We start from the raw sequence: 27,792 nt of genomic DNA on the forward strand, positions 1-27,792 counted from the left end.
GGCAGCGGTACAGCTATGTAACCATCAAAAGGAGGCTGCGGGCGGCTGGGATAAAATATATGCTGCTGTACCCTGCGAAATTGAAGGTCATGTATAAGGGCAAAATGCACTTTTTTGACACTCCGGAAGAAGCGACAACGTGGTTGGATCTGCGGGGCTGCCCGGATCAAGACACAGAGGAGACACAAAATGGACGTGAAAAGTGACTCAGACACGGTATGCTTTTTGCTATGGTGGCGAGTGAACATCCTAGGCGAAGGCTGAGAACGATGGGCCTGGCTGTAGGAGGCTGATATTCGATAACATATTGAGGATTGTGAGAGACTTGATGGACTTGAATGTAGTGACGGTTACATATATTTAAACTGTATAGCAAAGTGTAGGTCTTTGATGTGCTATTGGAGCGGCAGGGCGGTAGCACCCTACCCCCTGAATTGTAGTTGTAGTTATAGTAGGTTGGCCACTAGGGCGGCCTCATCTTGCAGAGCTTCGAGTACAGGCGAAAGCCGGAAAGAGCTAGATGCGGGGGAGCCTGAGATCCAGGGATGGAGCTGGGCAACAGTTGGGGGGGAGAGTGTTGGGGAAGGGTTGGGAGGCGGGGGGAGAGGGAGTGGGAAGTTTGGTGTGTTTTTGGTTAACAGGGTTTTAGAAGGGGTTGCGAGCCTATATAGATTGGAATGGAACTCAAGGTTACACTGCACCTGGGGGGAGGGAATGGGATCATACCAGGCCATGGGGCACCTTAAAATACTCACATGGAATGTGCGGGGGCTTAATAGCTATTTAAAAAGGAACAAGGTTATGCTGTATCTGCGCAGGCAGAAAATAGATATTGCATTTCTACAGGAAACCCACCTTACACGTGAGAAGATGGACACGATTGCGGGAAAGTGGAAGGGGGTGTTGGTGTGCTCTTCGTACTCGGCCTACGCAAGAGGAGTACTTATATGGGTGGCGCCACATGTCCTGTTTCAGCGGTTGCAAGTGGTGGATGAAACAGACGGGAGGATGGTTATGCTGAGGGGATGGGTAGAGAATAGGGAGATAAGTATTGTTAACACGTACGCCCTGAACCAGAACACGGCGGCGTACATTAGGACACTGAGTGCGAACCTGAGCATGTGTGTGGGAAGCGTGGTGATCTGGGGAGGGGACTTCAACTGTGTATTGAACCCGAGGGTGGATAGATCGGACGGGAAATTGGATAGACCGGCCCCTGCAGCCAGGGCGCTGCAGACGGTGCTTGATGAATTTGGGTTGGAAGATGCATGGAGAGTGTGGCACCCTGGGGATAGGCAATATTCGCATTATTCTGCCCCACAACAGTTATCAACAAGGCTGGACTATGTCTTCGCATCACCAGAAATGATAGCGGAGATTGTGCACATAGAGTACAGGGCCAGGGTCCTCTCGGACCACTCGCCCCTGATTCTTGCGTGGCAATATTACCCCCCGAGGGCGAGGATCCCGACATGGCGCCTACGAGCGGAGGCGTTGAGAGACCCCTTCTTTAGAGAAGATTTACGGGAGGAGATAGTAAATTATTTTGAAACCAATACTGGGAGTGTGGACTCGGCGGGGACGCTATGGGAGGCCTTTAAAGTTGTTATGAGGGGGGTGGCCATGGCGAAATCCAAGGGCCTACAGAGTGGGGTTTCAACAGAACTGAGGGAGATTGAAGCAAAATTGGAAGAGGCCTTAAAAGCTGGCGACGATACCGCGGAGAAACTAGATTTGATACATAAGCTGCAGCAAAAATGTGCAAATTACTGGGAGAGGTTGTGCAACCATAACTATAAAAGGTACATAGAGAGACAGCATGCGGGAGGTGACAAACCGGGGAGATTTTTGGCGTGGTTATATAAGAGCGAGACCCCCAGACCCACAATCAGAACTATAGAGAGGGAAGATGGTAGCGTAGAGGACACCCAGGAGGGGGTTAATCAAGCGTTTGTGGATTATTATAAAGTGCTATATGGGGAAGACGGGGAAAGTAGCTGGGCAATGATAGAAGAAACACTTGAGGATATGGGGCTGCCCAAGATAAGTGAGGAGGAAAGAGAAGAATTGGACTCCCCGATTACCCTGGAAGAACTGGGGGGGGTGGTGAGGCAGTTGCCTACTAGTAAGACCCCGGGGACAGACGGGCTCCCAAGCGAATTATACAAGGTATATATAGAAGAGGTTCTCCCCCCGCTGCTAGAGATGATAAATGAGGCGTTCGAGACGGGCCGCCTGCCGGAGTCACTGAGAGAGGCTGTTATAGTACCTCTCCCTAAACCAAATAAACCAGGGTGCAGCTGTGGTTCCTTCAGACCTGAGTCAATGTTGAACCAAGACGGCAAGATATTAACTGCGGTCTTGGCGAATAGACTGAAAAAGGTCATTGGGAAGTTAATACATCCGGATCAAACGGGCTATGTCCCCCATATAAACATCACCAACAATCATAGGCGACTTCAGAGGATCATTATGTTTGGCAGCGGAAGTGAGGAGGAAAAGGCAATCGTGTCCCTGGATGCAATCAAAGCCTTTGACTCCGTCAAGTGGCCGTGGCTGCTGGCGGCCCAGAAACACTTTGGGTTAGGGCCTGGCTATGTAAGGTGGGTGGAGATTGTGTATAGTGAACCGCTGGCCAGAGTAAAGACGGGATCTGTGATATCAGAGAGGTGGCAGCTTAGTAGGGGTACTAGACAAGAATGCCCGTGGTCCCCTATGCTCTACATTTTGGCCCTGGAGCCTTTCGCTATATATTTGAGGCCGCAATATGACACCATACGCATCGAGGTGAACGGGAGCGGCATTTGGTCTCCCTATATGCAGACGACATGTTGCTGTATGTGCAGTACCCGGAGGAGAACCTCCAGTACATTTTGGAAGTGCTTGGGAGATACGCTGTGCTATCAGGCATAGCGGTGAACCCCCAGAAGTCTAGTCTGTTCCCGTTGGGCGGGTATACAGGGGTTCCAGCGGAGAGGTTACCGGTCTTACAGGTACCGTGGGCGGTTAGTACTTTTCAGTACCTGGGGATAGATATATATCACACCGTGGGGGAGGAGCATAGGTGTAATACAGAGGTGGCAATCCAAAAAATTGAGAAATGCATGCGGTTTTGGGCAAAGCTGCCTTTGGCGATGATGGGGCGGGGGCAATGCTAAAGATGGTGGTCCTGCCAAGGCTCCTACATTACTTTGGGAATATTCCGTATCTGATTCCTAAAGGGTTTTTTGCAAAACTGAATAGCATGTGTAGGGACTTTCTGTGGCATGGCACGCGAAACAGAGTGGCGTTATGGAAGCTCCAGAACTTCCATGACAAAGGGGGCATAAAGCTGCTCAATTACGAGGCGTACTATGTGGCGAGCCAGTTGCAATATGTTGCCAAATGGCTATCTGATGAAGAGACCTCCGAATTTAGGCTGTTTGGGTGGGATTGTGCACCCTTTTATTTGAAAGAAGTTATGTGGGCACCCAGGGCGGAGATGGTGGGGCGCCCTAAAATGATGCTGCTGGGGTGGAAAGTGTGGCGCAGGGCATGCCAATTGATGGGGAACCCGTCCCCATGCTCGTCGCAGATGCCATTCGTGGTATTGACAGGGGCAGACGCTCAGCTGCGACTGATACTCCGGACCCACTGGGAGCCGGCTGGGGTGGCAACGATGGGGGATATTTGGCAGGGGGGCTCTTGCGTTACCTTTGAGGGGCTGTGGGAGGAGGCTGGGTTGCACGAAGGCCAGTACATCACGTACCACAGAATGGTACAGAGGATTAAGAGAATGTGGCCCGAAACTGTTTTAGAGGAAGAACTGGACGCCACCATCTACGTTATATATGATATAACGGAGGGGGGCCATGAGGTCTCCAGACTGTACGAGATGTTGATGTCTAAACTGGGGAAGGAGGTCACGCAGCTGAGATTGGACTGGGAAATGGAGCTTGGGGCCCAAATGGGAGATGGGATGTGGGAACGGGTGCAAAGGTATCATAAGGAGGTGTCTAGAAACGCGAGACTGAAACAGATACAGCTTTACATAACACACAGGGTTTATATGACGCCTTGGAGGATATCGAGGTTCGAGAATGCAGGTCGGCAAGCATGCCCCAAGTGCGACGAAGAGTATGCAGGCATGGTGCATATGTTTTGGTCTTGCCTGATCATAGAGAGGTTCTGGAGGGGTGTAAAGGAGAAACTAGAAGGAAGAGGGGTCAAGATAGTAGTGGACACGGTATGGGCCTGCCTGCTGGGGGGGTTCCCCAGACTACAGAAACTAAGCCATGTAAGCAAACTAAGGGACCTGGCTTATGTGCTTGCAAAGAGAAGGATTGCCATGGGATGGAAGTCATGCCATGTGCCGAGGATAGAGATGTGGTGGAAAGACTTGCAAAAATGGGCAGAAGCCAAAACCCTAGCATGGCAAGAGGCGTGCAGCAACGGGGGGGAGGAGGAGAATGAGTCCCTGATGGCCTGGAAATCACTGATAGCCGGATTGTTTGGGTCGTCAGATGACCCGACTGAACCGGTTGAGGAGGAGACCGAACCACAGGGTGTGCAATCTGATGACTCAAGGCGATAGACTCGCAAGGGGGTGGGGTAGTTGGAGTAGTGGTTAGGGAATTTAAAAAGTGTAATGAAACTGTTGAACATGCACTGTTTGTTTGGTTTTATTGTTTGTTCAAAATTTAATAAAAACTTTAAAAAAAAAAAAAAAGATAGTTCTTCAGTATTGTGGCAGTCTTGCTGAACAACCTTTCCTCCTCAGGAATGGAGTCATACGCTGTAATCGATTTGGCTGAGATAATAATTCTCTCTTCTTGTCGGTCGGAAAAAGTTCAAGTGATCTTCTTTTTCTCGTATGGGCATCCACTTTCAGAAATTCACCAATATTCAGGTCACTTTGAGGAATCATTAATGCTGGAACATGAATCGGCACCAGGGAACATACTGTGCCCAATCCTTGGGTAACTTCATATAGGCTCTAGATACACAAGCCCAATATCGATCCATAAGGACGGCTGTCCCTTCTACCATTCTGGCAACGTCAATTGTGGTTTTGCATTCTTTGTTATATCCCACATGATTCTTTCAGTGTCTTCGGAAGCATAGTGTTGCATTAACCAATGGGATTACAACTTCTGAGCCTGATTCGTCTTCTACCCATGACAACAGTTTGGAGTGCGTGGCCCATGACTTCAAGCATCCATCATTCACCTTCTGTACTTCTTGTACGTAATCTGATTTCAGTAGATGAGCTGCACAGGACATCATTCCTTCTTCCCATCCCTTCTTGGAATTCACTTATCCATAGATCAATAATTGCATTTGTTCCCAACATCCAGGTGAACTGGCTATTTCTGTCACATCAGGGAAATTCATCCTCTTAATTTCTTCAATGATCACCTCATTCTGTCCCGCAGCAGGATACACAAGCATCTTGCTTTTCCACCCAGGCTCCTTTTCCATCTGTAGAGTTTTGATATAGTCATCCTGGTATGGAAACAACCATTTTGATCTCCATCGCATGATAGCCCAACTTCCTTGGAATCGTTCTCGAGTAGTACATTTTGCAAGATGGCTGAGACACTTCGCGCCGTATTCTGGAACTTCTCTTGCAATGCAAGTCCTTACTGTATTCATGGCATAGGAAATGAGAGAGCAGACGTAGCAACCCTCCTCAGATGCTTTCTCCCCCACTTTTTTCATGTGTTGGTACCACATGTTATTCCCCAGGGAGCTGTATTACCTAGATAGGAATTTATCCCTTTGCTATCTTCCTCCGCATCTGTTTTGTGTCTTCCAAAATACCTATAGTAATCAAAAAGACTTTCTTTATCTGTTTTCATAGTAGGGAGAACCATAAGAACTTCTCCTTGAGCTGAAGTACTAAGATGATGTGAAAGAAGAGGAACAGAAAGACAACGAGAACAATCATGCAAATGTATATCATACATAGAAATCTGGGCATCCATTTCTCGTGTGTTCCTACTACTTGTTGAACTTTTTCATTCTCTATAACCATGCTATTTCCTTCATTAATCATTTTTAATACAATCAACAAGTTTCTTTATATCTGCAACTGTACAATGTGTTCAATTAGAGCAATAAGGAGTCTTCTTATCACTGGACCGTTTTAGGATCCTGTAAGAAAGTGTGAATATTATCATCTCTTCTAACAAGAGCAGGGTAAGACTGAAGTATGAACACAAAGACAGCAACCACAAGCCGATGAATGTCACTTAAAACAAATATTCTGTACGAAATGAATCTGGACACTGGTCTCGTTTCCAATTTCTGATCAAGAATTGAGGTTTAGGCATGACTCTGATACATTATTCTCTATTTCAAGATATTTCTAAAAGTTTATTTCAAAATTCCTGGAATTCTCTGCAAGTCTTTGCACTCCCTGCTAAGAGAAGTATAAGGAGTGTCTTTTGAATTCCAGTCCAAATAGAGTACATGTTAATCCCTTGTTGTTTTATCAGACTTCTTCTTGGTCATCGATTGGGTCTGCACACACGGAAATCCTTCTTGTCTTGCTTCTGGATCGGTAATGGTGGGAGGGAAGGTCTTACCTTTATAAATCTCCACTTCGCCCAGGTGCACCCAAGCTCTTCTTCGTTGTATCTTGGCAGCAGAAGGGGACACTTCTTTGATAATAAAAGAGCCATGAAAACATAGCTCATGCCTCTTCCTGGCAAATGTTTCCATCAACATTAGGTCCCTAACATAAAGCTGAGGTGGTGGTAATAGTTCACTTGGATTGGTTTGCCGAATTATCTTCTTCTGTGTTCTTAGACGGACCCCCCTGACGCTTGACTTGATCTGAAATTAAAGAAATACTAGAGGTCATATATGTCAAATAATCATGCATCTCATCACCTAAAGTTTTTGTCACACTCTGGGCATCACTTTTACTCCTAGACGGAGGTGAAGGGGCATTCTCATTCGACGCCCTGTCACTAGCACGTGCAGGGTTACGGGAAGGCCTGATCCTTGCTGATTCCAAAGGCCATATAAGGCCAGGGGTAGGCAATACAGCCACCCCTTTTTCAAAGTCAATTTATTCTTGGCAATCCTTTCTTTGAGGAGGCTGCTGAGTCACTCACATATCCTGTTCACTTGCAGGTGATAAGCAGAATAAAACTTGTGTTTTATGCTTAATAAAAGCCCTATCTGTTCAATTAACTCATTGACAAAATGCAGCCTATTATCGGATCTTAGCACCTGACACACACCCCACCTTGGGAATACCTTGCACACTAAAAACTTCACTGTGCAAGTGGCATCAGGGCGTGTACATAGACCTGCTCAATCCACCTAGAGAAAGGACACACCACCACTAATAAATACCTATATCCATTACATGTCTGCAGCATATTGACATAATCAATATGTAAATGCTGAAACTGACCATTCGGTCAAGGTATTACTCCTCTGATCATTCTCAGTGTATGCCCAGATGTAAACTTCTGACACACAATGCAATTCACCATAAACAGTGCAATGTGTTCCAACAAATTAGGGATGAAATAGTCTTAGGCAATCATAGCAGAAAGACTTTCTCTAGTTGCATGCACAAGGTAATGTAGCTGTTCAAGCGCAACCTTTAATAAAGTTACTGGCATTAGTGGCTTTCCGGTGCTGTCGCGTCACCTTAAAGCTTCCGTGGGGGATAAAGAACACCCCCTTCGTTTCCACATTTCCTTATCTTCATATGGTGTGGTTCCCTGAATATCTATTAATTGGGGTATTCACAACTTATTAAAGCCTTCTTCTACTAACACGGTTGTAGCTAAATTTTCTTTGATATCCTCAGTATCAAAACTCGAAATTTCTGGAGAATATGCAACTCTTTTGGCTTCTGCGTCTGTGGCTGTTTGTTTAGTATGTGTTGCTCATTTACTGACTGCTATGGCTACCGGGAGTTGTAGTGCCCTGATGAGTCTCTCCAATGAGGACACATGTTGCACCAGAGTGCTGTCTGCGCAGAGGTAGCCCCTCTTTTTCCACCTTGACATCCCTGTGTGTATGGTTGACGGCACATAGGCGGAGTCACTGTACACTGTCACTTCCTGCCATTCATGTTTCTCAATCGCGACAATATGTGCTACTAATTCTGCCACTTGCGCTGAAAAATGTGATGGTAGCCTTGCACTTGCTACTACTTCAAACTCTCCATTTCATCTGTGTCTTAGTACTGCTGCGCCTGAATGCCTTTCCCCACTAGTCTGATACATTTTTGAAGAACTATAAATAAAAAGAATCTCCCCTCTCGCCAATGCATTCTCTTTCACACGGGGTATATCATCATAGAATTCAACATAATTGGCACAGTCATGCACATGAGCACCTTCTTCTGCTGGTTCAACTATGAGTGTGGCTGGGTTCACTATTTTACAATTTACAAACTGAAATGTTGGGTTGGAAATCATTACCTCATAAACTGAGGCTCTTTTGGATGTCAATGTGCCCTTGGGTTTCTCTAGAATATCAAAAATCACATTGTCCATCTAAAGGGTCATAGAGCAGCCCCTGACAATACTTGTGGACTTCTCAATTTGTGAATGCAGCAGCTGCCAAAGATTGTTCGCAAGGGGAGTGTCCTCTCATTAATGGTTCTAAAATCCCACTGCAATATGCCAAAGGTTTGTGCCCTAATGTGGTTCTTTGTGTTAGCACTGCTGTCATTACTGACCCATTCATGTGTAAAAACAAATATAATTCCTCAGCATAATTGGGAATTCCTAAAACTGGGGCTGTACAAATTGCTTTTTTCAATTCTTCAAATCCTTCCTCCATTTCTTCTGCCCATTCTAGCTTTCTTTTACCAACGTGTGCTTTCTTTGATGCTTGCAGAAGTGGTCTTGTGTACCTGCTATAATCAAACACCCAGGCTCTAACATAATTACACAAATCCAGAAACAGTTGCCTTTGTCTCACTGTGTTTGGTTTTGATGTTTTCATGATTGCCTCAGCTCTCTCATGTGTCACCCCCTTTCCTTCATGCAAAATCAACTGACCTATGTATAACACTTCTTCCTGACAATACTATAACTTCTCTTTGTCCACCTTATACCATTTTTCTGCTAGAATAGTCATTAGTTGGACAGAATCTTGTCTGCACTCATCCTCTCTGGTGCTACAAATCAATATGTCATCTACATACTGTATTACCTCACTTTTGAGATTGATATTGCCTAGATCCATCTGTAGAACTCTGTTAAAGATCGATGGGGATTCACAGTACCCTTGAGGCAAAGTAGTATGTTTTAGTCTCTTTTGATGGAAAGTAAATTAAGTCAAGTCTTGGGAATCTTTGTGCAACGGGATCAAGAAATATCTATTTTTCAAATCGATCACCGTGAAGTATCGAGCTTCCATTGGGATACTAAACAATATTGTTGCCGGATTGGGAACTAAAGGAAACTCAGCATCATCAATCTGGTTACGAGGCCTCATATCCTGGAAAAATCTCAATGACCCCCCCCTTTAGATTTCTTAATTGGATACACAGCGGTATTACACTGACTCTGATAGCACCAAAATCCCTTGATCCATCAGTACTGAAATAGTGTAAAATATACCCTCATCAGCTTGTCGAGACATGGGGTACTGCTTTGCTTGGGGTAAAATTGCTCCTGGCTTGAGATTTATTTTAACCTACCATATCCCCTTCAGTACACATATGGCATAAGGGCCTGTGGCACTCAGAACCTTTTCAAGAGCCTCCTGAAAGAATGCTAGTTACTGCCGCATTACCGCCATTCGCTGTGGAACTTCCCTTTTTTCTATTCTTATCCAGTACGTAATACACATGAAGAACACTACTTCATTAACGCTTCGGTCCTCCCTGAACATATCGTCATCAGTTATGTCAGTCAGTCTGTGCCTCTCCTCAAGAGCTATCATTGTTCTCCATGGTCTACCCTCATCGTCTACCCCTTCGAGCATTGCCATTTCTTTTCGCACTATAGCTGCTTCCAACTCTATAGGAATAGTTTGTCCACCATCCTCATCCATAGGAAGTGGTCTAAATAGAAACTCATCAGGTATTATCACAATCTTTCCCACCAGGCGAGGAAGCCATGTTAGTAAAATGCATACTCCATAAAGAAAATATTCTGGATCTACTGGAACGCCTCGCAGAACCACTTGCCCTGTGAACGCCAGTATAATCTCTCCCACTTTTAAATAGCGTATTCCTGGAGTGGAGCACCCTATTCCTTGATCAGTAAATGAAATCGCCATGGTTACTTTTGTCATTAAATCTCTTCCTAAAATATTAACTGGTGTCTGTCATGAATATAGCAAGGGAACAGACATGTCAGATTCTCCTATGGAGACTGATAATTTATCAGTAAAGGGAACTCGACTCATAGCTCCAGAGAACCCTTGAGCATTCATGACAATACCTGACATTGGATATTTTCCCTCTCGTATACATAAACAAGTTGCTCCAGTGTCTACAAGAAAAGAAAAGGATTTACCTCCTATCGTCACATCGGCCCTTGATACTTCTTGGGGGTCTAGTGTCACAGATAGTACTGAACACATCAAGTCACCCTGTGAGCTGTCCTATTGTGGATACAATCTCATCCCCGTCCGTGTGAAAGAATTTCCTCGTACCACAGTGACACCTCCTATTCTGGGTGTCAATACTTGTCCCGTGTTTGCATACTGATGTGTCTGCATAGGGGTTTGTTGCGACTGCCCTTGTGGCGGATTTATTTGTACTTGTCCCTGTTGTTGTACCTGCTGTGCTCGCGGTGCTTGAGTCTGATAATATGTGTGATCTCTCTATTCTGAGTGCTGTATGGTGGAGGATAAACTGTTCACCCTCTGGAAAATAGCCCATTTTGTACCCTCCCTTGGTTCCCGCATACATGCCCTATATGTCCTGTCATTCCACAATTTCAACATACTGGAGGAACTCTTCTGTTAGTCCCTTCATTGATTATACCCTGCTTGAATATTCTGGTTCTCATTCTGTATATTTTGACACTGAATTTTCTGGTTCTCGTTCTGTATATTTTGAAATCCACCTTGATTATTCTGAAATCCACCTCCTCTTCCCATATAACCCATGCCCCTGCCTTGTGGCTTAAACCCATATCCACCTTGGTCCATCAGGCGTGAATTATTTGCCTGCGATGCACCTATTGCTTCCTGTATTCCCGATCCTTCTCCGCTTCTCAGTATCTCCCGTTCAATGGTAAATTGCATCCATTATTTCTGAACTAACTTCGCACCAGCGATTTTCCTATTCTCATATTTCTTCTTGTTTTTCTCTTGTAATAACTGACAATGATGTACTATTGTCAACTGTATCTGAGCCCATGGCTTCGCTTCCATCCCTACTTGTTTTTTCATCTGCCTATGTACTTGCGCAGGCAACCCCTGACATAAAATGTGATCAAATAATGCCACTGTCTTTTCCCATGGCTCGCGAGTTTCAAGCTGCCATTTTGCCTGAATATCCTGAATGAAAGCAATAGGGTCTTCATCTTCCTTCATTGTGCATGTCATAATTGCACCCATATCTGATGTGTCAGAGTACTGTACTCTGAGAACCCTCCAAACGTCTGCTCTACAATTATTAAATGGCGCTCCATTGTGTGTTGTGTTTTGTGCAGTTACACTTAAATATCCTTCTCTTGTCCAAATTTCGTTAGCGCTCTCCCCAAGAATAGCTGCCAGTATTTTTTTTTATTTAATTATTTCATTTGTTACTCGCCCAGACCCTTAGGTATCACTGTGAGGTTACAGACAGCTTATAATTTGTTTAACATTGTTACAATGATACAGATAGAGATAACATTTGGCCAAATGGCTTGAAAAACAAAGCAGATACAGAAACAGAGAGATAGATTAATTCAGGGGAAAGGCAGCATGGATCGTAAATAAGGTGTGGGCCTGAATAGGTAGGATGCAGGTGGGAAGTCTTGATCCCTCAGTATTGGTTAAACAACCAAGTTTTCAATGATTTTTGAAACTCGCCATGGTTTCCTCATTTTTGATTCTGAATGGTAAGGAGTTCCATAGGGTGGGGGGGGGAAACTGATCTCTCCTGCTTTGGCCCTTTTGTGACACGGAATTTCTAATAGTGCCTTATTGTTTGATCTAAGTGTTCTATTAGATGCTTTTTTCGTAATGGCATTAGTGAGGTAGCTGGGGCTTTCTTTGTGAGGCATTTATGTACTACACAATGAGTTTCGCTGTGTATGCTGTGGATGAGGAAAGGGCCGAAATATGTTTGCTCATAGTGAGATTGGCATCTAGATAGACACCAAGGGTTTTAACTTTTTGAGTACTGGTATTAGTGTGCCATCGATATTGATATTTGTGTAATCTGGATGAAGTGCGCCTATTCTGGATTGGGATCCTACAATGAGAACCTCTGTCTTCTCATCATTGAGACAAAGACTGTTCATTGCCGTCCGGTATTGAATGATGGCGTACATTTTATTTATGGTCTGAATATCGTGGGCGTAGTCACCAGTAATGGGGATGAGGATTTGAGTGTCATCCGCAAAATTAGTGTAGATGACACCCATATCATCAAGAGCTGAAAATAGGAGTTTGGTGTAGGCATTATAGAGGGTAGGGGAGAGACATGATCCTTGGGGTACTCCGATGGGGACAGCTATGGGGTCAGCCGCATCTTTACCAATGGTGACGCTAGATGTACGTTCAGCTAGAAATTATTTGAGCCAGAGAGTGGCATTATTGGAGAAACTGAAGTCTTTAGCTAATGTCTTGCAAAGTTTATCATGGTCTACCAGGTTGAATGCTGCTGAGAGATCCAATAACAATAATATGGCAATTTTTCCTGAGTCTCTAATGGTGTCTAGTTAGATTTTCAAATCACTAAAGGCGGTTTCAGTACTGTGGTTGGGCCTGAACCCAGATTGTCTAGCTCCTAGGAGTTTGTGTTGTTCAAGGTGGGTTTGTATTTGGTTATATGCTATTTTATCAATAATTTTGAGAAGGAATGGGACCGTGGTTATGGGCCTGTAATTGGTTGGGATTAGAGGGTTCAGTGTAGGTTTTTTAAATAATGGTGTGACCCAAGCTTGTTTGATACTGTCTAGGACCAAATTGGCATTGAAAGATGCATTAACAAAATTGGTGATGATAGGGGTAAGGGCGGGGGCACATATTTTGACTAAGTGCGCTGGGAAGTTATCCCCTTTGCAATTAATGATTGCAAATTATGCTTTCAATTTAGTTTTGGTATTGAGCACTGCTTGTTGGGAGACTAGTGAGAAATGGAATGTAGGTATGTTGCAACCTGTGGGACTAGTGTTTCAGTCCCTCGAGGTCTGTTTTTCTGCTAATATTGTTCTTTTAGTAGTAATTTTATTTTGTAATCATTTTATTTTGTCGGCAAGGGCATCTTGGATGGTAGTGCACTATTCTTTGCTGGGTTGAACAGGGTTGATGATTGGGATAGGGATAGGACCATTTATGTCCCCTATGGGCAGTGTATTTCCTCCTATCAATTTTTCTAGTTCATATATCCATTTCCCAGCCCCCGAAGTCAAACTATGGAGCTTACATTTTAAGTTTTCCTTGTCCATCTGTGGCCATGGAATGTATTGAGGTCTTGCTTCCCCTTTTCTAACAAAGGAAACTGTGTAAACCCTGTCCCATAATCGGATCCCACTATTAGTCTACCCATGGCAGGAATAATCGCCCCTGTCTGTCTCCTTGTCAGTAATAATCTTAACCTGCTTACATATGGTGGAGACTCTCCCTTCTCACTATGTGATCATCCTCTGGGATGCTAAGGATATGCTATGGGATCTGGCATTCTATCTTTAGGCTGTTCAAAATCAGATCACCTCCCTTATCCGTTTTCAGACTTCCTTTGGGCCGTACGCATGCCCTTCTTCTGCCCCAAAACCGGACTCTCATTCTTCGTCTGGCATGTCTAAGCCTCAACTAGTGTGACTATCATTCCTTTCACCCTTATCTAAGTTCAGTCTGCTCAAAGACAATACCCTGTGTTCATCGCTAAACAGGTTTCCTTCTTCACTTTCTTATAGAGATACTGGGGATCGATCATCGGTCCTTCGAGTTCTATACTCACTATCTCGTCTTAATAGTCAATAGACCTTATCGATCCTTTCTCCAATGCTCTTTGCATCAAATCTTTCTTCTTCTAGTGCTACTCGAGATACTGCTGGCATTACTTCCTTTATCGGCAGAATCTCCTCCACTCTGTCCCATCGTATTTCTGGGCTCAGCCTTATTTGTTCTTTACGAATGAAACTAGCATCAAAACCTCGCTGTCTCCTCTTTCATTCTATTTCTTCATCTACCTCCCTTTGCTTTCTCGCATCCCTTCTAATTCTTTCTTCCTCTTGCCTTTGTTCTCCTCTCCTTATTCCTTCCCTTCCTTCCTCTTCTTCTCTGTAATCTTGTGTCCCTTAATCTTTGGGCTTCTTCCCCCTCTCTATTTCTTTCCTTTCTGTCCCTTTCTTCTATCACTGTTTGTCTATTGTCATACTTTTTCTGTTCTTCTGCCCGTTCTTCAATTTTCTCTTTTTTCCTGACATATCTGTTCTCGTCGCTCCCTCCGTTTCTGCTCATCCTCATTTCTTTTGTTCCTTATCCTTTCTTTCTTGTTCATCCTGGTCTTCCCTTTGCCTAACTTCCTCGATACTTTTCCCATCTATCTTGAGTAATATTTGTCCTCTCAACCATTCATTTTTCTTGAGTGCTGGCTGCCCCATCAGCCTTATCCTTTTCGCCCTTCCATCTCTTAATCTCCCTGTCTATGTCGGTTGACAGGTTGAACCCCTCATTTCTTCCTTCCTTGTCTTGCATGAATTTAAAAATATCTTTGTTTCTTTTATTCTCTTCCGGACTATGTCCCTACTGTAAGCAGGGATTTTATATGTCGGATCATTATACCCCGTCGCTGCTCTTAGTACCTTCAAAGGATACACTATCTCTTCCATAGCAACACTCTTTTCCTCAAGCAAGGTAAGGGGAGCTGAGGGCTCAACGCTTTCCTCCTTATGCTCGTTAAACATCCACTCCTCAGGTGGCAGGTCTTCTCTTTCCTCTTGATACATTTTCCAGAGCTCTAAAATTGCAAATCTGTTCTCTAATTTCTCCCTGCATAAGCAGCATGCAAGTATGTGGTAATTTGTCACAATACCGCTCTTGACAACAATCCCCCTTGTGGCCACGGCATGAACATTTCATCTGATGTGCCCTTTACCCATTCCGCACTATACTGTTTGAGTTGGGCATATGCTTTGGCAGTGTCTTGCATAGGTGCATGAGAGGCATATCTCCCATAATGACAAGTCTCAATTGACTGTCGATACTTACCAGACGGTTAAATAAACCATATACCTTGGTTTAAATCAGCACTTTTCAACTTAAAAACCACAAATATGAGCAAGCCCCATCAATTGCTTCTCAATCCTCTTATTTCAATAGCCTATCTATTTCTCTTGATTGGCGCCAATCGCTTTACTACTCTGTTACTTTTTCAATTTTAAACAGTCTCTATTGTGCTTCGATATTTTTCTTAACAAACAACATTTAGACTAGTCAGACATTTACACTTTATAAAACACTGTGATCACCTCTTCCCTCGCCTTTACTTTTTACCCCATACAGGGTTTGAGACATTACCTTAAGTAGTCCTGACTAACACGTTTTATATTTCACCTTACCCCCATTGGGATTTGAAATGTCTCCTTCTGATTCCCTTAATCAGGTTTACCTAGGCTGTGTCTCTTATCTCTACAATTATTTCCCGTTACTCAAAGTTATTACAATCCCGTCCCTTTATTTGCCATTCTCCTTAGTCTACTCACCATTCGTTAATTGACTGAAGGCCTTCGGTATCGACTCCTCCTCCAATCCGACCACTTCACCTTCCATCTGCAGAGCGCCCGTGGAAACCGTGAAGGGATATGTTCAAAGGGGGACCTGCCCACCGTTTTTCTTGCAAGTTTATTTCTATTCGGCCGGTCTCCACGGGAAACTCTGCGATCTTCCAGCTAATGGCGGAGGATGCCGATCGTCCGAATCTTTAGAGACAATTTAGTTTGGATCTTTTTGAACAATCCACACCGCTACCACGTGAGTTTAGGGCCCTTTAAGAACATGCATGTAATGTATGGGTTCTCACAGAATAATTCAGAGTCCAAATAACCGAACCAACTCAGGAAGATGACAAAGCACTGTTTTATTAACAATTATCTAAAACAGAGAGTTACAATGAACATCAACTTACGTACGCTCGATTTCTTTCAGCAATCTTTTCAGACGACATGGACTTTATACTCAAAATTTGTCAGAGGTGACTTCATACTAGTGAGCTATGGTAGGGATTGGAATGCCTTGTGCTTTTGCTCTTGAGATATAATTAACCAGTTAATTAGCATAGAAATAAGTTCAGTGTGTTCTTGGCAAATTCTTCCAACAGAAAGTTCTTTATTCTCAGAGTGAGTCAGCCGACAGGTGTTTCGACCTTAGTCGTCTTCAAGGCTGACAATCAAATCATGGCACCATTTATGATCACATAGGAGTTGCACATGGGTACAGTTACATACAAATACATTGGTATGTATGATTTGAGGTTCCATAATTTATTGAAAACAGTAAAAAGAGATTTTTGAACAAATAGGACATAAATTTGTTTGTGTAAACACAGTTATTAAATTGTTGGGTTAAACAAATTACATACCCATGAATAATTAATCCGTGGAGAGTGATGTAGAAGCGGAAAAACAAAACAAAGGTACATTTTCATAAGAACAATTCTATTATAATATTGTGTTCCAACACCGATCACCTTAGCCTAAATGAGTGATGCACCTCACCCACAAATAAGCCACTGTGTGCCTTGACTATATTCTATTAGTTGTTGGTGATATTGTGCTTATTGGATTGTCATAGTGCTCATCAAATGGTACACAAGTGCTCTATAGTTCCATGGCGTGTAGCTTACCAGTATATCATGATACACAAATTGCCATCAACATTACATATTATCAATATGTGAGCGCTATCATCCAGTTGTAAGGTTAGTGCAACTGAATAGTTACTCAGCCATTGCTCATTCATAATCATCATAATGACCTGATGGTACAAATTGCACAAGTAGAATAAGAATTTCATATGATTATATTATTCTATGCATTTAATAGTCCAGAAAAATGAAAACGGCCTACCATATCTGGCTGTTGAGCCCTGTTGGGATTCTATTGCGACATTTCGCATATGGGTTGCTTTCAGCAGGAATATTCGAATGTAAGCATTCTTACTGTTAAATTAAAGAATGTTTACATGTTTAGGATCTATTATGGAAGGATGATTTCTAGTTGCTGTGCCTAATTACAAAGTGATCATAGACCGCTGTCTTACTGTATGCTCAATGGCTGCTTATTTGGTATTGGCACGTGTTCGTGTTAATGTGAGGTTCTATCCCCTGATAATCTTGCTGTAAATCAGTGACCTGTGGCAATATAATAAATAATGCATTTGTAATGCAAGGCGCCAATAATTGCCTAGAAGCATGTGGCATTGTAAATTAATCATTGCCAAGAAGATAAAAGTCATTAACCTGTGGCAACAGAATATGTTAAATGCTTGAATAGCTATGCACCACTAGATTCTAAAAGCATGAGACATTTTATATGCATCGTTAACATGAAGACATGACTTACCGGTTTCATGTTGCTAGTATGGGTCCAAATACCCTGAGCATCGCGCACGAGTACTACTGCTCAGACGCCATTAATGATGTGAAGAGGATGCAAGCGTGTGACATCACGCACACTGTGGCGTCAGCGCGCGGCATCACACGCAAACCAAATATGACATCATGTATAAACAATGGTTAATGGAAATACTATGTGGCAAATAATGAAAAACCGGCTGGGGATCAGGATACACTTAAGAGGAACATCTAAGTATAATGTCTGTAGGAACTGGGATTGTAATTGGCTGCCTATTATCAGGTGGACTACAAATGCCTACCTCTAAAAATTGTTATCTTCAAAAACATTATATACACAGTTTCTTATTGGTTTCTCAAACTATAAGGTCCTTCGCTATATGGACCTCTACAATTGGTTGGTACGCGTGTGCCATATCTGGAACATTTAGTTCATTTAGCAGCACATAAACCCAGACCCAGGTGCAAGGAGGTGGGCTTGATTTACCTCCCCACCCAATTAGCCCAACATCTCTCATGGACTTCTGCCATGAAGATTGTCTTTGAAATTTGGCCTTGCAAAGTATTCTTGTCTCTGAGAATAGATGAGACTGCAGGCACTCACTATCCTTGTTCTGGGCATCGAGTTTGAACTCTATGTTCATCCTTGGCGCACGTGACACGTGACCATGATTTAGTCCATTTTGCAGCTTTTAAATTTCTTAGATGAATTAAACTTGGAATTCCTTCTTTGCACCTAAACAAGGGAAGATTCATCCTTTGCATGTTCACCCCTTTCCAGAATAGATAGCTGACCTTGGCTGTATCAATCTTGACTTCAGGCCAGACACCTGGCCATGCAGCTCCAAAATTCAACTTATTCTTGCTGCAACATGGTTTTTCTCTTCCCTCTTCATGGGTTCTGGCTTACTAAATCTTTGTTACTGATGTCCAGCTTCTATATAATGGTGGCTTCGCCTTCATTCTATTCACTACATATAGCCAGCTTCTATGATGACTTAGGGTACTTGCGTTTCAGCGTCTGTACAATTATTGAATGGTTGATTCTCTGCAGCACTTCATGCACGTGTAATCTTCTTTTTCGTATTTAAAAGTTCATTTGATTCTTCACCCTGTCATTCATTTCTGTAGGATCCTTCCATCCTCTTCAGCCAGTATCCTGAGACGCCGTTCATACTCTCTTATGGCGCCACAGGCTTCTTTCTTTGCTCTTTTCTCATATTCCTTCAGGGAGTTCCTCCCTCAAATTGTCGTTCCTTAGGGGATACATTGGATAGGGTTGTCTCAATGGATATCTTCTTCTGAACATACGTTGCAGTATTGGCACAACTGCTGGTATCAAACATGGAACAATCTCAGGCTTCCAACCTATAGGAGGTAGAATGGTGGGGTCTCCTGCAGAGGCATGCAGCTGCTCCTCTACGAGTGGTACAGAAGGAAAAGAATGATTGCCTCAAGGAATGGGAAGCGAGTGCAAAACTGCTCACCTCGGTGTAGAATGAAGCGTGTCCTATGTCAATTATGGTTACCAGTCAAATGGTCGAAAACATTTGGTCGACAGACAATTTGGTCGACACCATTTGGTCGAATGCCAAATGGTCGAATTTTTTTTTTTTTTACCCATTTTTTGTTTTTTTTTGGGGGGTCCCCCCCGAACCCCCTTTTTTTTCTTTTTTCTTTTTTTTCCCCACACGAAAACCCACAAAACACATATATATAAAAAAAAAAAAATTCGACCATTTGGCATTCGACCAAATGGTGTCGACCAAATTGCAGTCGACCAGTTTGCAGTCGACCAGTTGACTGGACACCGTCAATTATACCACTTGCGAGTGTCTCATTGTGTTTCCAGAATGATGGCCCGGTGAAGGTTGGAGAGAACAAAGGATACAAGCGAATATCAAAGATACCAGGCATGAAGGTCTGTACCGCAGTGCTAATGGACCACTATTGAGCCTGCGGGTCCAAGGCATACATGCAACTGCTGCCAAATTGGGGAGGAATATTTTCTTTAGTATAGCTAAACACACCAGTATTAGTAGTACTTCGGAAGGACATACAAGTAGATGGGATCCCTAAAATGGATATTCATCAAAGGAAGAAGATATCTGTAGAGCTGACAAGAGTGAAGAGAGGAAACTATGCATCTCGGAAGATGGAAATGCACACCAGAACATGGGCTGTTCAGCAGAACCAAGACGTTCTCTGCGTCCATCGTTCCAGCAATTCAAGCTAAAGTATCTTCAGTTCATACGATGGCAGCTGATGCAGACGATAAACTGAACCGTTAAGGCGTTCAATGCCATCAAAGAAGAACTGAGAGCTGTAAGATTAATGGCCCTACAGAACTGATACGTTCCAGAACTTCTCACGGCTATGGAAGGAGAAAATGGGACCCAAGAGAAGCTATCACTCAACTATCAGACCGGCATGCTAAAATGGAGGCAGAGACAAATGCCATTGGACAAGACAACAACTGGCTGTCATACATCTTTTCCTGGATACCATCATGGATGGCCAATGGAGTGAAAGTACTAATAGCATCATTGATACTAGTGTTATTTGCCTTTTGTGTCATCAGAGTAGCAATGTCACAATACAGGAAGACTACTGAAAAGACTATAGAGATGAAGGTGTTACTGGCGGTAGAGACAGAACAGGGCAAAGAAATAAAGTGTCATGGATAGACCTTACAAGACCTGGGCCCTTTGGTATAGGTGGAGACTTCCATATGGTTACACAGCCAAAAGGCTCTGTTCCAAGATGGCACCCCTTTTGCCTGCATCTTTTGAGACCTCTAATCTTCCAACATGGCGCTCTACAACTTTCCCAGAGCATGATCACATTGCCGCATTGGATATCAGCTGTGTCTGGGACCTGCTCGGAGCGTCACAATGTGAAGATTCCCTTAGCTCACTGCTCCGGTATTGTGATTACCTGTGCTCTCCCCACTCCTACTCCTTGCTCTCTCTTTCTATCTAGCTTCTGCTCCCGTTGCAATCTTGCAATTGCTTCCTCCAGCTTTTGCTGTTCTGCACAATTCTTTTGCCTTCCCGGATATCTCTCTGACCTTACCTGCAACATTGGATGTTTTTCTTCTGGCTTATCCCACTTCCTGACTAGTTGTCATTCTTCATGCCTATGATCTTTTTGACCTTACCCAGGAAAGGTATCACTATCACTTATTGCGCTCTCCTGGAGATTACAACCATCGGCTGTCCGGAAAGCAACGTGACATCAAACCATCCATCCCAACACTCATCAGGTTTTTTTTTAACCCTTTGGGTTTTTCCTAATAGGATGTTGGCTCTGGCTGTCCCCCCTGATCAGTGTTCATTTCATCAGTGAGGGTGGCATCCGGAGATGGTCACCCATTCCTGCATGAGTCCCAGATAACACAGAGAAAACACCGGAAAAGGAAAACCGCTGTGGACACAGGCTCTAAGACACAGGTGCGACATAAGACCCACTCTTCTGAAGGCTCTATGTGTCCTTCTGACTCAGAACCTGACAGCTTGAGGCACCAACAGTCTCCTTCTAAAATGGAGCACATGCAAGAAGTAATACGGTCTATGCAAGAACTTTCTACCAAGGTCCAGGCCTTAAAGGCAGAAAATGCAGCACAAAAACAAATGGTTTTTGCCCGGGATGTCCTGTCACAGGAAAACCCCTCTCTGGGTATGGTCCTGGAGAAATATAAGTGGTCGCTAGGCGCTTTTGTCTGTTCCTGGATTTGTACACTATACATTTTACCTTTAAGCCACTTTTCTATGCCTCATATAGGGCAAAAGTGGGTTTCTGGTCTCACATTTGTCTGGTAACGCCCTTGCTTGGGCCACCCCTCTGGTTAGCAGGGGAATGCTTTATTAGATAACTATGCTGAATTTTTTAACACATTCAAAGCCATGTTTGACAGGCCTGATATGGTTGATTCTGCACAGGAATCTTTGATGGATTGTCGAAAAGGATCCCAGGATTTATTGACATATGCCTCAAAATTCAAGCAACTTGCCAAAGACGCATCTTGTCCGGAAGAAGTATGTGTTAGCCTCTTTCGTAGAGGGTTAAATTAAGAACTCAAGGATGAAAGGCAAGAGTTTCTCGTCATGATTCCTTCTCCGCCTTGGTTACCCTCGCACTGCAGATAGACTTCCGCCGGCAAGAGAGAAATTGCGAGAAGAAGAAATACAGACCCCAATACATTCGTACTCCTGTCACTGCTCCAGATGCTACTAATGAAGCTCAGTCAGAACCTGAAACTATGAAACTCGGCCCAGCACATGGCCCCCTTACTTCTAAAGAAAGAGCTAGGTGGATTTAGCAGGGGCTATGTTTGTATTGCGTGTCTCGAAACCATTTGGTCAGAGAATGTCCAATCTCCCCACCTCATCGCTTGGGAAATACAGCCTCCTGATCCTAGCTGAAGCCAAAGATCGGGAGAGCCAACATCGCTCCTAAGCAATCCCAAATATACGCTACCATGTCCTCTCTGCCCCTTGTTGTCTGCAAGTCACCATCATATCCAACAATCAAGAACCTATAACCCCCCATGCATTAGTGGATTGCAGAGCACCCGGAATGTCTATGGATAATGCATGGGCTTTAGCCCATAATATTCCTCGACAGACCAAGGAGAATTCTTTAGCAGTAGATGGTTGTCCCCTATCTTCCAGTCCTATCACCGAACACACCAAATCACTCAAACTGATCATCGCCCAACATCTTGAGGAGGCTTCTTTCAATTTAATTAAAGCTCCTCACTATACCCTAGTTTTGGGGATACCGTGGTTGCAGCTACACAATCCTTACATCAATTGGTCCACTGGAACATTGTTCTTGGGTTCAGAGTACTGTGTACAATACTGCACAGTCTCGGAACCAAAGATTCCCATACGCTATAACAATACATCTACAGTTGATCAGCAGGTACTGGTTTCTCATCTACAACAAGTTCCTTCTGAATATCAGGATTTTCAGGACATATATTCTGAGTCTATGGAAAGGTCACTACCACCACATAGACCAGAGTATTGTTCTACTGACACCGTACCAGGGGCTATGATTCCCTTTGGTTGAATGTTCATACTCTCAATGTCAGAGAAGCAAGTCCTCAAAGAGTAATTGGATATTAATGTATGCAATGGATTATTCAGAAGTTCCAATTCTCCTGCGGGTGCCTCATTATTCTCTGTTCCCAAAAACGACACTGAAGAACTTAGTCCTTGCCTGGATTGTAGGGGGCTGAATCAAGTCACCCTGAAGGATAAATACCCTTTGGCATTGATTGCAGATGTATTGGAGGCACTCAGGGGAGCAGTGATATTCTCCAAACTTGACCTCCAAGGGGGCTTATCATCTGCTCCATATCCACAAAGGAGATGAGTGGAAAACAGCCTTCAGAACACTATTTGGCCACTATGAGTACTCGGTTATGCCATTTGGCCTTATGAATGCACCATTCATATTTCAGAGGTTTATGGATAGGGTCTTCTCGGATTTACTGTTACATTGCGTCATAATTTATCTCAATGACATTTTGATTTTCTCCTCCAAACCCGAGGATCATGTGGAACATGTGCGTCAGGTTTTGCTGCGATTAAGACTACATCACCTACTGGCAAAACCAGCCAATTCAACCAATCTTCGGTTTCTTAACTGGGTTTCATCCTCTCCATATCTGGAATATCTATGGGTCAACTGAAGGTCTCTGCAATTCTGGACTGGCCCGTTCCTTCTACCATTAAAAAGGTTCAAAGTTTTTTGGAACTTGCAAATTTGAATAGAATGTTTATTTCTAATGTTTCCACTGTAGACCTACCAATTACGACTTTATTAAAAAAATGAGTCTTGTTCTGCTGGTCAAAGGAGGCAGATGATGCATTTCATAAACTGAAACATTGTTTCACACAAGCACTGATATGTTGTCAACCTGATGTCAACAAGCCCTTCATCGTGGAAACAGACATCTCAGACTATACAATAGTCTTGCACAACTCCAGACCAATGGCATCGAACACCCCCTGGCATATCTATCAAGAACATTCATTGACAGTAACAACATTATTCATTACTGGAACACGAGCTGCTGGTTATACGGCAAGCCTGTTTTGAGTGGTGACATTTTTTGGAAGTGGCAATGCATCCAGTACAGATCCGTACAGACCACAAAAATCTCCAGGCCTTACAATCACTGGAATGTACAAACAACCATCAAGCCTGCTGGGCCTTCTTTTTTTCCCAATACCAGTTTGAACTTTCATACATTCCTGGCTCACAGAACAAACTTGCAGATGCTCTGTCACGCAAACCAACTGAAACTAACAAACCAATCCTGCCATATCATACTGGTTTTCAGGAGAAAAGATTCATATACCACGTGGATAATTGTAGACAATCCTTGAAAAGTAAGAAAAGAACAAGAACTACTCTATAAAGATCATTGCATATTTGTCCATACTGAATAGATCAGAGAGATTGTACTACATCTATGCCATGACTCATTTCCTGCCGGACATATAGGGATCACTGCTACTAGGCACCTTATTAACCGTCATTTCTGGTGGCGAGCTATGGATCTCACTATAAAACAATCACGTGTTCACTGTGCTCAAAGCAAAGAACCAAAAGACAAGCCTGTAAATCTCCTCCTACAACCAGAGATACCATCACGAGCTTGGCAAAATATTGCCATGGATTTTTATGTGGAACTTCCAGAATCCAGGGGCTGTACCACAATTATGGGAACAATTGATTATTTCTTGAAGTTGGCCCATTTTTCAACATTAGCCAACCTTCCCTTCAGGGACGTCTTTCATTGATTTCGATTAAGATCTTATAGTACAGGTATGAATCCAGTCCATCCTCCACATCTTCTTTTTAGCTTGCTCTGGGTTGTCCATCAAGATCTGCATAGGTATGTCATACGTTTCTAATACATCAAGACATAACCTGTTCCATTGGACTAATATTGTTTCAGATTTCCCAGTTTCCGAAGGCTGTAATATGCGGAGTTGGAGGGGAAGATTTTTTTGCCTTGTTTTCCTGAACAAACTTACCAGATTCCAGGCAACTCGTGCTTGAATCGAAATGTAACTGAGTTCAAATCTTGTACAAGCCGTGGAGGTACCCTTTGATAAGTGCAACGCTTTGGACCAAAAGATGTTTTCCAATGAATTCCACAACTCGTGTCCGCATCCAAAGGCATTTTCTCCACCATTTATAAGCGCAGGCCCCACTTTTTGTTGAAAGAAGGTGATAGTTGGTTTCAAGGAAAATTTACCAAATTTTCTGTTGATCTGGGAAGCCTGACAGGCCAACTGACAACATTTATTTTTAGTTACCTCGACCCAGGGTGCGTCATTTCTACTTGCACTAATTTTCATACCTAAATATGTGGTATTCTTCACAATCTTAATCGCTTCCTTATCAAGGTACCAATTGAATTTTTTTGCTTTCCCCTTATTGCCTCCTAGTTTTTCGAGGACCAAAATCTCACATTTGTGTTTACTTATTAGTAAACCATTTACCAATAAATACTTTTCCAGAGTGGTGCGTTTGCGCTGGAGACCTATTGGCGTGGCGTCTATGAGGATAAGATCATCCGCGTAAACAAGGTAGTCAATGTGCGTACCATTAATTTTCGGTGGGAAGGTAGCCAGATCATTGAAGAGCTCCTTAAGGTCCGATATGAACAAATTAAAGATGATGGCAGCAAGAGGACACCCTTGTTTCACCCCTCTATATGTGTTTATAGAAGCTGATAGTGAGCCTTTTAGATCAAGTCTGATTTGAATTGAGGTATTTGTATGTAACTCGCGGATGGCAGCTAGCAGACTAGGTGGACAGTTCCACGCACTCAGTTTTTTTCCACAGCAAATCTCTGTTTATGCTATCAAGGGCGTGGGATAGATCTATTAAGGCCAGATACCCTTTCGAGGTGGATCAATGTGCTTCCATCTTTAACAAGTTTATCAGCAAGCGATTCACTCCACAACCCACGCCCTTGACAAACCCTGCTTGTCTGGGGTGTATCCGATTAGAGTCAGTGGACCACTTTAATAATTTCTGTTGCAAGAGGGTGGCATAGATTATTCCCAGCACATCCAGTAGCGCAATAGGTCGATAATTTTTAGGATTGCGTCTGTCGCCCTTTTTGAAAATGGGAACAATCACAGCAGACTTCCATGATTTTGGTGTACAACAGCATTTGATAATCCTGTAGAACAAAATTGTAAAAAAGTCTGTCCATTCGTCCGGATGTCGTTTGATGGCAAAATTAGTCAGGCCATCTGGACCCGGGGCTCTAGAGTCATGCACGTTTTTAATTGCTTGTAGGATATCTTCTCTGGGGAATACAATCTCCCAGTGGGTGAGAGTTGGAGCAACCCATTCTGTAGTGTTCTCATCTTTACAGAATAAATCAGTATAGAACAATGTCCACTCCGCTTCTGAGACCAAATTTGCTTGCAAAGCGTATTGTGGGGCTAAGTTGGTGTTTATTAGTCTCCAATATTCTCTGTGGTTTTTACTCGCCATTTTGGACAGCATAAGCTCAGCGTCGTTTTGTAACATGAGAGCCTTGTGGGACTTGACCCAATTCTTATATGCTTGTTTTATTGATCTTTTTTCGTTATTAACATTGGCATTATTTTCCCTTTTGACATTTCGAAGATCACCACGTAAAGCTCTTCTGCGTTGAAGGATTTCGAGGTCGAATCTATGTTTTGGAGAAAAATCAACATGTTTTAATTTGTGTTTACGGTCCTCAAATTGCGACAACAACTGATGGTATTCAAGTGTCTCACAATTCTTTTGGAACTCAGAAGTGATGTGGGTTAGCTCCTCAGTTTCAAGATATAGACGGATTCTGCTCGCTCCGGTTCTCACGGTGTGTGGCCACGTTCTGTTATCACACTGAAAAGTGTTGTTAAAGCTTAAGGTCACCATGTCGTGATCACTATGGGCCATTTTGATGATCTTCAAGCACGTAGACCTCATGTGTAAATTCTCAGAAACAAATATGTAGTCCAGAGTCGAGCTCTGACTATCCCTTCTCCAGGTCGATTGAGCAGGGATATCACCTGCTATTTGGCCATTTAACATTGTCATCCCACGTAAGTCCATTTCCACGCACCATTGATTTATAATTTTCTCTTGGCGGGTATTCGTTATCTTTTTACCACCAGGTAGATTTAAATGTGTGATGCAGTCGATGTTGAGGTCACCACAGATGATTAAGTCAAACGTGTTCTCCTTTTCTTTTAACTCATCAATAATAGATGTAACTTGGTCAACAAAAATTTCTGAACCTGCGGCCAGATGGTTCCAATATAAGTTTATAATGTACATGTTAGGTGCCTGCACATTTCTACGCACTGAGGCACCAATCATTACTACTTGAATAAGTGGAGATGGATTAGACGATTTGTAAATCTTAAGATCCATTTACTACACAGTATGAAAACAAAATGTTCTGTCTCAGGGCCTAGGTGATCAGAGAGGGAAACTTGTCGGGAACACAGCACCTTTGTAATCATTCCCATTTCCTTTAGCAGGTTCACGTGGCCTGGTAGCTGGCCACGGACCCAAGGCTGAGAAGGCCTGTTCTGCCCAATCCCTAGTTACCTTTCACGCTAAGGCACACTAGTTGCACAAGCCCATTACTGCCAAGATAACCTGCAACTTTGTATTTGCTACACTTAGAGGTGGTCCTAGGCAGAGCCACCAGATATAGCAATCCAATAGTTATACTAACCACCATGTGTTACATATATAGTCTTCCTTAATTAACTAATTCTCTTCCCTGATTGGTTTTGTGGAATGCAACTTGTTTTTGTGATGTCTCTAGCAGTTTAAATGGTGTGACACATGTTTGGAGGAAGAGAACTCTCGGAGCAGAATGCTGTTCTAGTGTAACTTTGATTAATAATAAAGACAGTAAACTTTGCACTATGGTTGAGTCTTGCATTCTTGTGGCACGGATTTTGTTGGGGGCCAAATACCCTATTGCTGGTAATCGGGGTAGTTGCTAAGAGTGCCCCTGCTGCTCCTTTACAATTCCCAACATAGAATGGAAGTGTCCATGTATG

The sequence above is a fragment of the Ambystoma mexicanum genome, chromosome 6p (genome assembly GCF_040938575.1).
Source record: "Ambystoma mexicanum isolate Mex_15411 chromosome 6p, UKY_AmexF1_1, whole genome shotgun sequence".
Classification (NCBI taxonomy): Eukaryota; Metazoa; Chordata; class Amphibia; order Caudata; family Ambystomatidae; genus Ambystoma; species Ambystoma mexicanum.